At 37.9% G+C, this 10,926-nt stretch overlaps 1 protein-coding gene across 1 annotated transcript in view; it reads right to left on the reverse strand.

Moving 5' to 3' along the window:
• Positions 1-8,319, reverse strand: part of LOC124788907 (death-associated protein kinase 3-like) — a 96,386-nt gene extending 88,067 nt beyond the window's left edge. The window contains exon 1 of the mRNA XM_047256190.1: positions 8,009-8,319. The gene's annotated coding sequence lies outside the window, so the exon portion shown is untranslated. The remainder of the gene's footprint in view (positions 1-8,008) is intronic.
• Positions 8,320-10,926: the final 2,607 nt, after the last annotated feature.

Raw genomic sequence — 10,926 nt, forward strand, 5'->3', positions numbered from 1 at the left:
TCCACATGCAATGAGAGGAAAAAGATTATCCATATGCCTCCAAATGAGCTCTACTTCCTCTTATCTTGTCTTCATTATCCTTGTGTGAAATGTATGTTGGTGGCAGTAGAACTGTTCTACAATCACCCAAAAACACTAGTTCTCTAAATTTTCTCAGTAATGTTTTACAGAAAGAATGTCACATTTTTCCTACAGCAAATGTCTGTAATACTTGTGTGTTGATCGAATTTACTGGTAAAAAATCTAGCAGTACGCTTCTCTATTGCTTCGATGCCTTCCTTTAATTTTACTTGGTGATCCAAAACACTCTAACAGTACTCGAGAATGGGTTGCACTAGTGTTCCATACATGGTCTCCTTTGTACATAATTTATACTTTCCTCAGACTCTCCCAATAAGCCAAAGCTGACCACTTGCCTTCCCTACTACTGTTCTTATATACTCGTTCTATTTAAAACTGCTTTGCAGTGTTACACCTTACTATTTAATTAATGTGACTTTGTCAGGTAGCGTACCACTAATATTGTTATTCCAACATTAAGGATAGCCTTTTCTATGAATCTGCATTAACTTAAATTTTTCTACATGTAGAGCAAGCTGCCATTCATCACACCAAACTGACATTCTTTCTAAGTAATCCTCCATCCTTCTACAGTCAGTCAACAATGATACCTTCCCATACATTGCAGTGTCACCAGCAAGCTGTCACAAACAGCTGCTCACTCTACCCTTTCACACTTCCCTGCGGCACTCCCGATGACACCCTTGTCTCTCATGAACACTCTTGAAACCATTCACACATACTGAGAGCAAAACGATCCCAACACCAAGAACGAATTGTGTGACATAAACTGAAGGAGGTAGCCATGTTTCTATATCTGAAAGATGATGTCTATTCAAATTTACCACCAGTCCCTTAAGAGTGGGAGTACAGGTTTGCTTTAAATACACATTGTAATGGTTGTGAGCATTAGCTGTCTTTGAGATTGGCCTTGGTGAGTTGATGTTAGTCAAGAATGCCATTAAGGCGACTAAGACCTCATTATCAGCACCTCATTGAGTTTGAATGAGGTCGTGCAATATGACTACAAGAAGCTGGATGTTCCTTCAGCAATATTGCAGTTCAAAGACTTGGCAGGAATGTAGCCACTGCATGTGGTTGCTGAAGGCAGTGGTCATGAGAATGTATGGTCGCAAGAAGACAGTGCTCTAGACACCCATGTGACACTACCAAGAGTGAAGACCATCGTGTTTGGCTTATGGCTCAAGAGCATCAAACGGCATCCACAGCAGCAATCTGAGCAGCAGTTGGCACCACAGTGACAAGATGAACTGTTACAAATGGTTACTTCAAGGATCTCGAAGCCACATCCCTGCATGTGCATTCCATTATCTCAAACCACCTACTTTTGTGACTTGAGTGCTGTCAACTGAGAACTCATTGAAGGATGGGATGAAGGTCTGTAGTGTTTTCAGATGAGAGCTGGTTCAGCCTACGTGCCAGTGATGGATGTGTGTTGATTGAGGAGGAGGCCAGTTCAATCAATCTGTTGCAGCACTGGACACACTAGACCTACACCTGGAATTATAGTCTGGGTGCAAGTTTGTATGGCAGCAGGAGTACTCTTACTGTTATCTCACACAGCCTAACTACAAATTTTTGTGTCAATTTGGTGATTCGATCTGTTGTGCTGCCATTCATGAACAGCAGTCCATGGGATCTTTTCCAACAGAATAATGCCCACCCACATACTCCTGTTGTAACCCAACATGCTGTACAGTGTGTCATCATGTTGCCCTGGCCTGCTCTATCACCAAATCTGTTTCCAATTAAGCACATGTGGGACATCATTGGACGATAACCCAGCATCATTCACAAACAGCAGTAATCATCCCTGTATTGACCAACTAAGTGCAACAGGCTTGGAACTCTATCCCACAAACTGACATCTGACACCTGTACAACACAATGCACGCACATTTGCGTGCTTGCATTCAACATTCTGGCAGTTGCACCAGTTATTAATGTACCAGCATTTCACATTTGCAACATCTTATCTCACATGTACATTAACCTGTGATCTTGTATGTTAATCACTTAACTATGTTACCTAAACAAATGTACTCCTGAAATTTCATTACCCTTCATTAATTATTTTTTGGCATTGCAATTTTTTTCCTGTCAATGTATCTGGAAACCTATTAAGTATGCTAGCATAAAGAGGGTTTAGCTTCTGGATTACTGTTTTCTCATAGACTACTAATTGCTGTATTTCCCATCTACTTGTTCCTTCCTCTGACAAGATGCTATCCAAACACTTAAATTCTTGACATGCCTTGATGTGCTGATCATCTACTATTACGCTTCTTACATGTCCACTGCATAGGTAGTCCGTTTAAAATTTACTTTGAATGCTGATCTATCATATTCTTCTAATACTTTTCTTAGAATAAAGGAGATATCACCCTTTTCACTAGTGACCACAACCTGAACATCTGTGAAGAATAAGGCACACATACAGTGATCCATTGTTATCTGCATGCCTATTCATGCAGATTTCCTACTCCACAAGTCTAAAAGGCTTTCTCCGTGTATATTTTGAACAATGCAGCAGACAAAAAAACCTCCCTCATTGAATCTTTATGAAATATTAAAAGGCTATGATGAAATTTTATTCCCCATTTTGATAACACACTCTGCAAATGTGTATAGGTTGTATATACTTCTAACATATCTCTCTCCACACACACTCCCCCTCAAGTCTTGAAGCTGTTTCTTCAGCAGCCCAGTGTCTTTCACCTTCTCGAGATCTATGAACATCAAATGGCTAGTGTTTTATCCATCTGCGGCAACTGTAGTTGTAATTACTGAAATAATCAGGAATCAGTTGCATAAAAGGATTTCTATTTCCTTAACCAGTTGCACAGCCACTACAATCACACGATCACAGCAATGTGCTGCATGCATGCATGCATGTTACTGCTGACATTCGCAAATAATGTGATAGTTAATGACTACTCAGATTCCTTTCCTGTCTCTTTTCCTTTAGTTATTTTAAAGTAAAAATATTGTCATGATCAGATTGTTCCTTCCAAAATCCACTTTGCTCTTCAACGTCCATCAACATTCTCTTTATCCTTTTAGGCTCGACCATAGAATCTACCAACAGAGTTTGTAACATTGACTCCTTGATAATTTCTACATACCTTCTACTACCTTTCTTATAAACATGACTCAGACTCCATACCTTGTGTATTTTCTCTCCCTTTAACATGCATGGGTTAAACAACTTGCAAAACAAGGCACACATAAAAGGCAGAGTGAAAATCTCATTCTGGAAGGCACCCATAGTCCATATATCATTAATTCTACTAGTATGTTTTCTGGTCCAGGAGATTTGCCACATTCAATTTCTTTCACACATCTCCCTACTTCTGCTTTGAGTTCAAGGTATACTATAAAATTACAAAAACACATACAGGAGAGTTATCAAATGGGCTAAAAAAGCTCATAATGATAAAAACAATTAGGCGGTCTTCCAACAAATGCAAGACCATCTGGGGTATAGTAAATGAACAGACTGGCAGAAAGTTAAGGATAGAGGATAAAATCACACTAAATATAGAAGGACAAAAGACTGAAAATGCACATAAAATTGCCAATAAATTCCACAGCTATTTTTCAGATATTTCCACAAATCTCCTAACCAACTCCTCAAATACTGTTCACTCTCCTCCCACAAATCTCCTGACTAACTCTCCAAACACTGCACACTCGTCTCAAAAATAATACTCCTCTGAACTCCTTTTTCCTATCCCCTACAACACCGTATGAAATTGAAGATATTATTAAAAAAAGAGTCAAAAAGATTTATTCTGCAGAGCATGATCTAATACCCTGCTTCTTACTTCATAAGTGTTCAAATTACATCAGTGGACCCCTGTCAAATATAATAAAAATCTCACTTCTAGAGTGAACATTTCCAAATCAGCTAAAACTTGCTAAAATTATAGCTCTCTACAAGAAGGGAGAGAAAACGGACATGACAAACTATAGGCCAATTGCTATACTATCTGCCTTCTCAAAAATATTTCAATACTGTATGTTAACTAGATTAGAAATACGTTTAAATTCTAACACCATAATCACATCTTCCCAATACGGATTTCGGAAAAATAAGTCCACCACACATGCTCTGTATGCATTTCCAGAAAAGTGCTAAAGTTTCGCTGACCATAAACAACCTGCTGTCAGTATATTTTTTGATCAGTCCAAGGCCTTTGACATGGTCAACCACAAGCTGCTGCTTATGAAACTCCATAAGTATGGGATTAAAGGTGTAGCCCACAATTTGTTCCATAGCTACCTTAGTCAAAGAAAGCAATATGTAGAAATAAGAAAATCAGAGACATTCAGGAACTGCAGGTCAGATATACTACATACAACAAATGGCGTCCCTCGGGGATCTGTCCTTGGCCCTGTTCTTTTCATATTGTTCATAAATGATCTCCCAGAACACATACCAAATGCCAGCTCCTTTCTGTATGCAGACGACACAAATATCCTGATAACCTGTAGAGGTGACACATTGCAAGATGCAGTTAATGAAACTACTTGTCATTTACAATCATGGTTTGAAACAAATAGACTACTCATAAATACTCAAAAAACTGTAAGTATGAACTTCTATACTAGACAAAATCTAACCCCCTTCAATGCAGTTATAGTTATCGGCAAAGATAACATTACGAACAGGCAGGGCACCAAATTTCTTGGACTTACCATCAGTAACACACTAAATTGGAAACCACATATCGAGGCATTGTCACAAAAGCTTAGTAAAACCTGCTATCTATTACGATCATTAAAAGACACAGCCAGTGTAGATACCTTGAAGCTGGTGTACCATGCCCTGTTTCAGTCTGTCTTGAGCTATGGCCTAATCTTCTGGAGAAAGAGCTCTGATTCTCTCACAATTTTCAAGTTACAACAGCAATTAGTAAGAATAATGAAATGTAAAAAAAGAACTGCACACTGTAAACCACTATTTCAACAGCTAAAAATCCTGCCACTGCCATGCCTCTATATATTGGAACTAGCTTGTTTTAGAGTACAACACTTGGACGCCCTCGACAGAAATGCAGACCGCCACACACGACACCAGAAACAAAACACAGTTACAAATTATAGTCCACAACACAAAGTTATATGTGAATGGGGTTAAATGTATGGGCATTAAAATATACAACCACCGACCAACAGACATAAAAACAAGCAAAAACCCAAAAATAATGAGAATTAAATTAAAGGAATTGCTACTAAATCACTGTTTCTATTCCGTACATGAATTTCTTGAAACAAAATTTTAATTACTTGCAATAAGCTGTTTATTCAGTTGTAGATGTTTCTACTTAGTAAGATAATTTAATTATTGTATCTTATCTATATTCTGTCTGTATCTCATATATGTATTTCACTATGTGAACTATGTACCACAATATTTTAATTACTTGTAATAAGCTGTATATTCACTTGTAGATATTTCTACTTAGTATGATAATTTAATTATTGTTTGTCACTCATATTCTGTCTGTATCTCTTATATGTATTCTGCTATGTGCTGTATGCACCACCGTCATCTCTCATCACACACCACTTTTTTTTTTATAATTTGTCTATATATCCTATATGTATTCTGCTATGTGAGTTATGTGCCACTACTGTCATCTTTTGTCATATACCATCTTAACATAATTTTTCAAACTGACTTGTCCTATATCATGATGTGCTTTGCTGTACAAATTGTATGATCTACAGGAACAATAATAAATCAAATCAAATCATTATTGGTCCCATATTTCCACAAAATTCATTCCCCAAACCCAGGTCTATGCCTTATAACTGGTTCTCTGTTTCACAAGCTGTGCGTTGAAATGATTTTCCCCATTCTGTAATTACAATAATTATTATATTTGTCCCTTCTTTCACATTTCTTCTTAAATTCTTCACTGTTTTCCAGGTTTCTCCAGGTTTCCCCCCGTACATCCTTCTCATATCTCCTTCCTCCCTGTCTCATTCTTCCTATTAACAGTTTTCTTTAACCTCCTTCCTTATATTCACAAAGGCCTACCTTTTTCTATTCTCTGGGTCTCTTGTTTTCACCCATGTTTTGCATTTACTTCTCTACTTTTGTCTTTTTTCCTGTGTCCTCTGTCCACCACTCTGGGCTTTATTTCCTTTCTTCACTTTGTTGACCCAGTGCTTCATCTACTGTCTCATAAATGCATCTTGTAATTGTTTGATATTATTATCAGCATTCCTTCATTGAAAATTGGCAGGTTTCTAATTCATCTTGGTTTATAAAGAAATTTAACACTATCATCCCTGAGAGCATTACATTATATTTGGTTGATCCAAGAAATAAAATATGCAGATACAGTTCTTAATTCAAATAGAAAGTAAAGTCTATAAACAGCTTAGAGGAATTCCTCAGGAAGAGAAACATACGGAAATGTTTAAGGATTTAATGGTAAATGTCAACTATTTCACAGTAATTTTAAGAATTCACTTGAAATTAACTGAGTATTTTTTGTGGTTGTATTTGTATACTAACTTAACAGAAACAAGGTGTTCAGTATAGTTTTAAAATGATTCATGTTTTTTTAACTATCAAAGATGTAGGCCTACATTATCATACTATTTCTAAATTAGTTTCTCCTATATCTGTATCCAGCACAAAAAATGAATAAAGAGGAACAACAAAGTACAATATAGGATCAATGGCAATATGAAAGATGCCCTGAAAACTGTGTGGCAATATACTACTTGCGAACATCAAACTGAGAAATCAACAGGGTGGGTGAATTGGGTTGACCCACAGAATTTTGACAGAAGTAGAGACACATAGCTAAGAGCACAACTAAAAGAGCTAAATTTCAGTTGCCAAACAACATAATGATATAATAATTATAAATTAAATGTGATAAATGATAAATTACAAGTTTTAATCAATTCCAAAAGCATGACTAAACTATTTTTACTGCACAACTGAGGTCCATTCCTACAGCTTCTTATAATGTGCTTACTACTAATCATTTGCAGTGTAGTACTACAGGATGAAATGTAGGAAACTTATTGGAATACTGTAAACAGATGCACCTGTTTGGAGGTATTCATCAAAGCATCTCACTGATGAATGGCTTATGTCTTTTAATACAGGAAAAGTTTCAAAATTACTGTAAGCCCATTTTGCATCAGTAACTAGTATTTAAATTTTACTAAAGGTATGCATGAACAATTGCTTTGCAACAAACAAAGATTGCAGTGTCAGTGACTTTCAATCAGCCTGCATGAGAATACTCATTTTCCAATGTTCCCTGAAGATTTCTTGACAACAGACTTTGACTGTTATAAAATGTGTGTGTGATTATTCACAGCAAACATGAAATATCAAAATCAGATACAGGTACGTAGGCTAAAAATTTTATTAACCCACCGAAAATCGATTTAAACTCTCTGTTGTTACCCTGCTTTGCTCTGAGGTGTGTAATCCATTATCTCTACACTGATTTCGCTTTTGTCAGATACGTAACTGTCAATGTATGACTTGACCAAGTTGCAATTTCCATCTGGTACAACGTTCATTTTGCCCTGTACCGCTTTCTTACGCTTCGAAGCAGTTCTAAACATGAAGTAAAATAAAGTTGTTTCGTTCTACAGATTTGATGTGACAGAAATTACCAAAGTTCGTGTCTTTATTATTAAGTAAACGCAGCATCGTGATTTCAAAATTTACTTCCGCCCATTTAACAAACAAATATAACATGTGTTTGAAGTATGGGTTTATACATATTACGAAGAACGTTGACATATTTCAAAACGTACTGCAACTTATGTTAACAGCAACAATTTTAACAACAAGTTCATAAAAATCGTAAGACAACGTCTGGTAATCATAACGTTAGTATCTGAGACTGCCTTTTATTGACAAAGTTATGAAAATGCTTACCTGCAAGGCGCAGTCAGCCGTGACGTATTGTATCCAAAACCATTAACGGGGCAGTAACACTTTAACAGATACAGAATTACAACGACAAAAACTGGAATCGTTCTACTGAAGGTGCGATAAAGGCTCATATCTACACTGACGATACGGACGAGTGTCCTTCCATATTTGCCACGTACACTTCAGTACACCGGTCTTAACAACTTCTGTACCATATTCTGAACAGTCATTCACAGCACACTTCCATTCTCCACAAAACATAAAAATCTAACTTTTGGTATTTGATGTGACAGTAGAAAGCTTCTTGTCAGCGCAACCCGCGCAACAGTCAGCTGTTTCATGTTTACGGAATGTGGCTACCGCAGGCGAACAGTAGAGGTAACAATGCATCGTCTGCTACTGACACACACGGAAGTATTTTTGGTAATTCGTTATACAAGTAACACCAAGTAGATTGTCCATGGTGATGGGAGTAATCATCGAGATGTAAAATTCAACGATTTGTTTCTATTGGCGACAAACATGCAACGCAACTGAAAACTGAAACACAGCCTGTCGTTATTTGCGCGTTCTTTTTCGAAGCAATAGTGCAACGGCCTTTGCTTCTCAGCATTTTTAGAATTTTGTTGTTAAACCATAGTGGGTCTTTGTCGTCCTTAATCCACTTACTCAGCACATACTTCTCCAGAGTATGAATTACAGTCCGTTTAAACTTTCCCCACAATTACTGTACGTCCATCGTACTGCAGCTAAATGATGTCAATTCATTGTCGAAGTGGGATGCTAACAACCGTCTGTATTAGTGGGACGAAGTTCAGGTCGCCCCACATTATGGGTTGCCTGCATCAGGGCCAAGTACACATTCAGGGGTAAAGCTATTGCTCCCTTTTGATTGAAAGGTCCTCAACCTGCTATTCTGCTAAGAGGATTATAACCCCCTGGAGATAATCCATCCTTTTGATTGACAGGTCCTTAACCTATTGTTTGGTGAATTGGTTTTCCATGTCACTCCTATCCGTCCCACCCTCTTGGGAACCTGGTATCACTTCTAATATCAAATTAATTTACTAATTAATTGAATTGATTAAAAATGGTAAGAAATAGCTCAGTTGTGTCACTTTCCGTACTCATGAGTTGCCTCAGGTTATTCGAATTGCCCCTCCCCCACCCTTCCACTGTATCAATTTGACTAACTACTGGTAATTAATTAAATATTTAATCGATATTCTTCAGTTTTCCTTGCCTCGCGATCCCTTCTGGAAATAGTGATTGATCGATTGCATTGTATGGAATATTGTGCAATCAACTTAGGCAATGTGTAGAATATCGTATATTTAAAAAAGTAAGGGGATACAAGGTGGTATATGGAATATAATTTGTGTAAAGAATTTATCAGGAAATCGATTGCAGTGTGTGGAATATTTAAACAACTGCGACGTTTTTTTTATTCCGATCACGTAAGGAAACACGTAATTACACCATCACAGATGCTTAAACATATCTAAAAAACTTGCACGCGTCTCGCCACCCGCGCAGGCTGCCCCAAGCGCGTACCTCAGGGCTCACGTTGGCTGCCGGGGCCGCGCCATACCTCCTGTCGGCCCCACAGCCATCTCAAGTGGTCTGTATTCATGAACCAACATGTCGGATACCGGCACACGAGAGACGCCTTCCTTCCAAATCAAATACATGACAGGGAATCGATCCAAAAATACTACTGAATTTAGTAAATAGTTAATTTCCGGTTACATGATCGTGATGTGGGGGACATAATATGGATGTGGTAGCTATTTCACACACACTGATTAACGATATCATAAAAGTAGTAGAAAGCTGACTCGAAATACACTTCAGAAATGATCGTTGTATAAAGAGAGAAATAGAGACGGAGAGAAATAGAGAGAGAGAGAGCTGTAGCTTGCCCTGCTGATGACACAGGAACTAGCGTGAGATATTTCATTTCGCCATGGACTCTAAAGTGCCCCAGCCTTCCAGGTGCACTTTTCTTGTGGTACACTTCCCGAACTGCTTCAGGAGTTATTAAATCTGCTTCGGAAATATCACATCTTTACGATGTCACACATAGTTCAGAAGGTGTGTCACAGGAAATATTAATTAAATCGTTAATACAGGTGTTTAAGCAATTTGATTCACACAGTTTAAAACTACTTGAAATAAAAAAAAAGATCGACACTGCACAGTAGTTTGCATGCATAAACAACAGTACTATGTTTTAGATGAGGAATTTCATTAAATAACGCCGGCCGAAGTGGCCGAGCGGTTCTAGGCGCTTCAGTCTGGAACCGCGCGACCGCTACAGTCGCAGGTTCTAATCCTGCTTCGGGCATGGATGTGTGTGATGACCTAAGGTTAGTTGGGTTTAAGTAGTTCTAAGTTCTAGGGGACTGATGACCTCAGATGCTAAGTCCCATAGTGCTCAGAGTCATTTGAACCATTTTTTTTTTCATTAAATAATCTTTGATGTTGTTATTATTGTTGTGGTCTTCAGTCCAGAGACTGGTTTGATGCTGCTCTCCATGCTACCCTATTCTGTGCAAGCTTCTTCATCTCCCAGTACCTACTGCAACCTACATCCTTCTGAACCTGCTTAGTGTACTCATCTCTTGGTCTCCCTCTACGATATTTATCCTCCACACTGCCCTCCAATACTAAATTGGTGATCCCTTGATGCCTCAGAACATGTCCTACCAACTGATCCCTTCTTCTACTCAAGTTATGCCACAAATCTCTCTTCTTCCCAATTCTCTTCAATACCTCCTCCTTAATTACATGATCTACCCATCTAATATTCAGCATTCTTCTATAACACCACATTTCGAAAGCTTCTATTCTCTTCTTATCCAAGCTATTTATCATCCATGTTTCACTTCCATACATGGCTACACTCCATACAAATACAT

Source organism: Schistocerca piceifrons, chromosome 3 (assembly GCF_021461385.2).
Source record: "Schistocerca piceifrons isolate TAMUIC-IGC-003096 chromosome 3, iqSchPice1.1, whole genome shotgun sequence".
Classification (NCBI taxonomy): Eukaryota; Metazoa; Arthropoda; class Insecta; order Orthoptera; family Acrididae; genus Schistocerca; species Schistocerca piceifrons.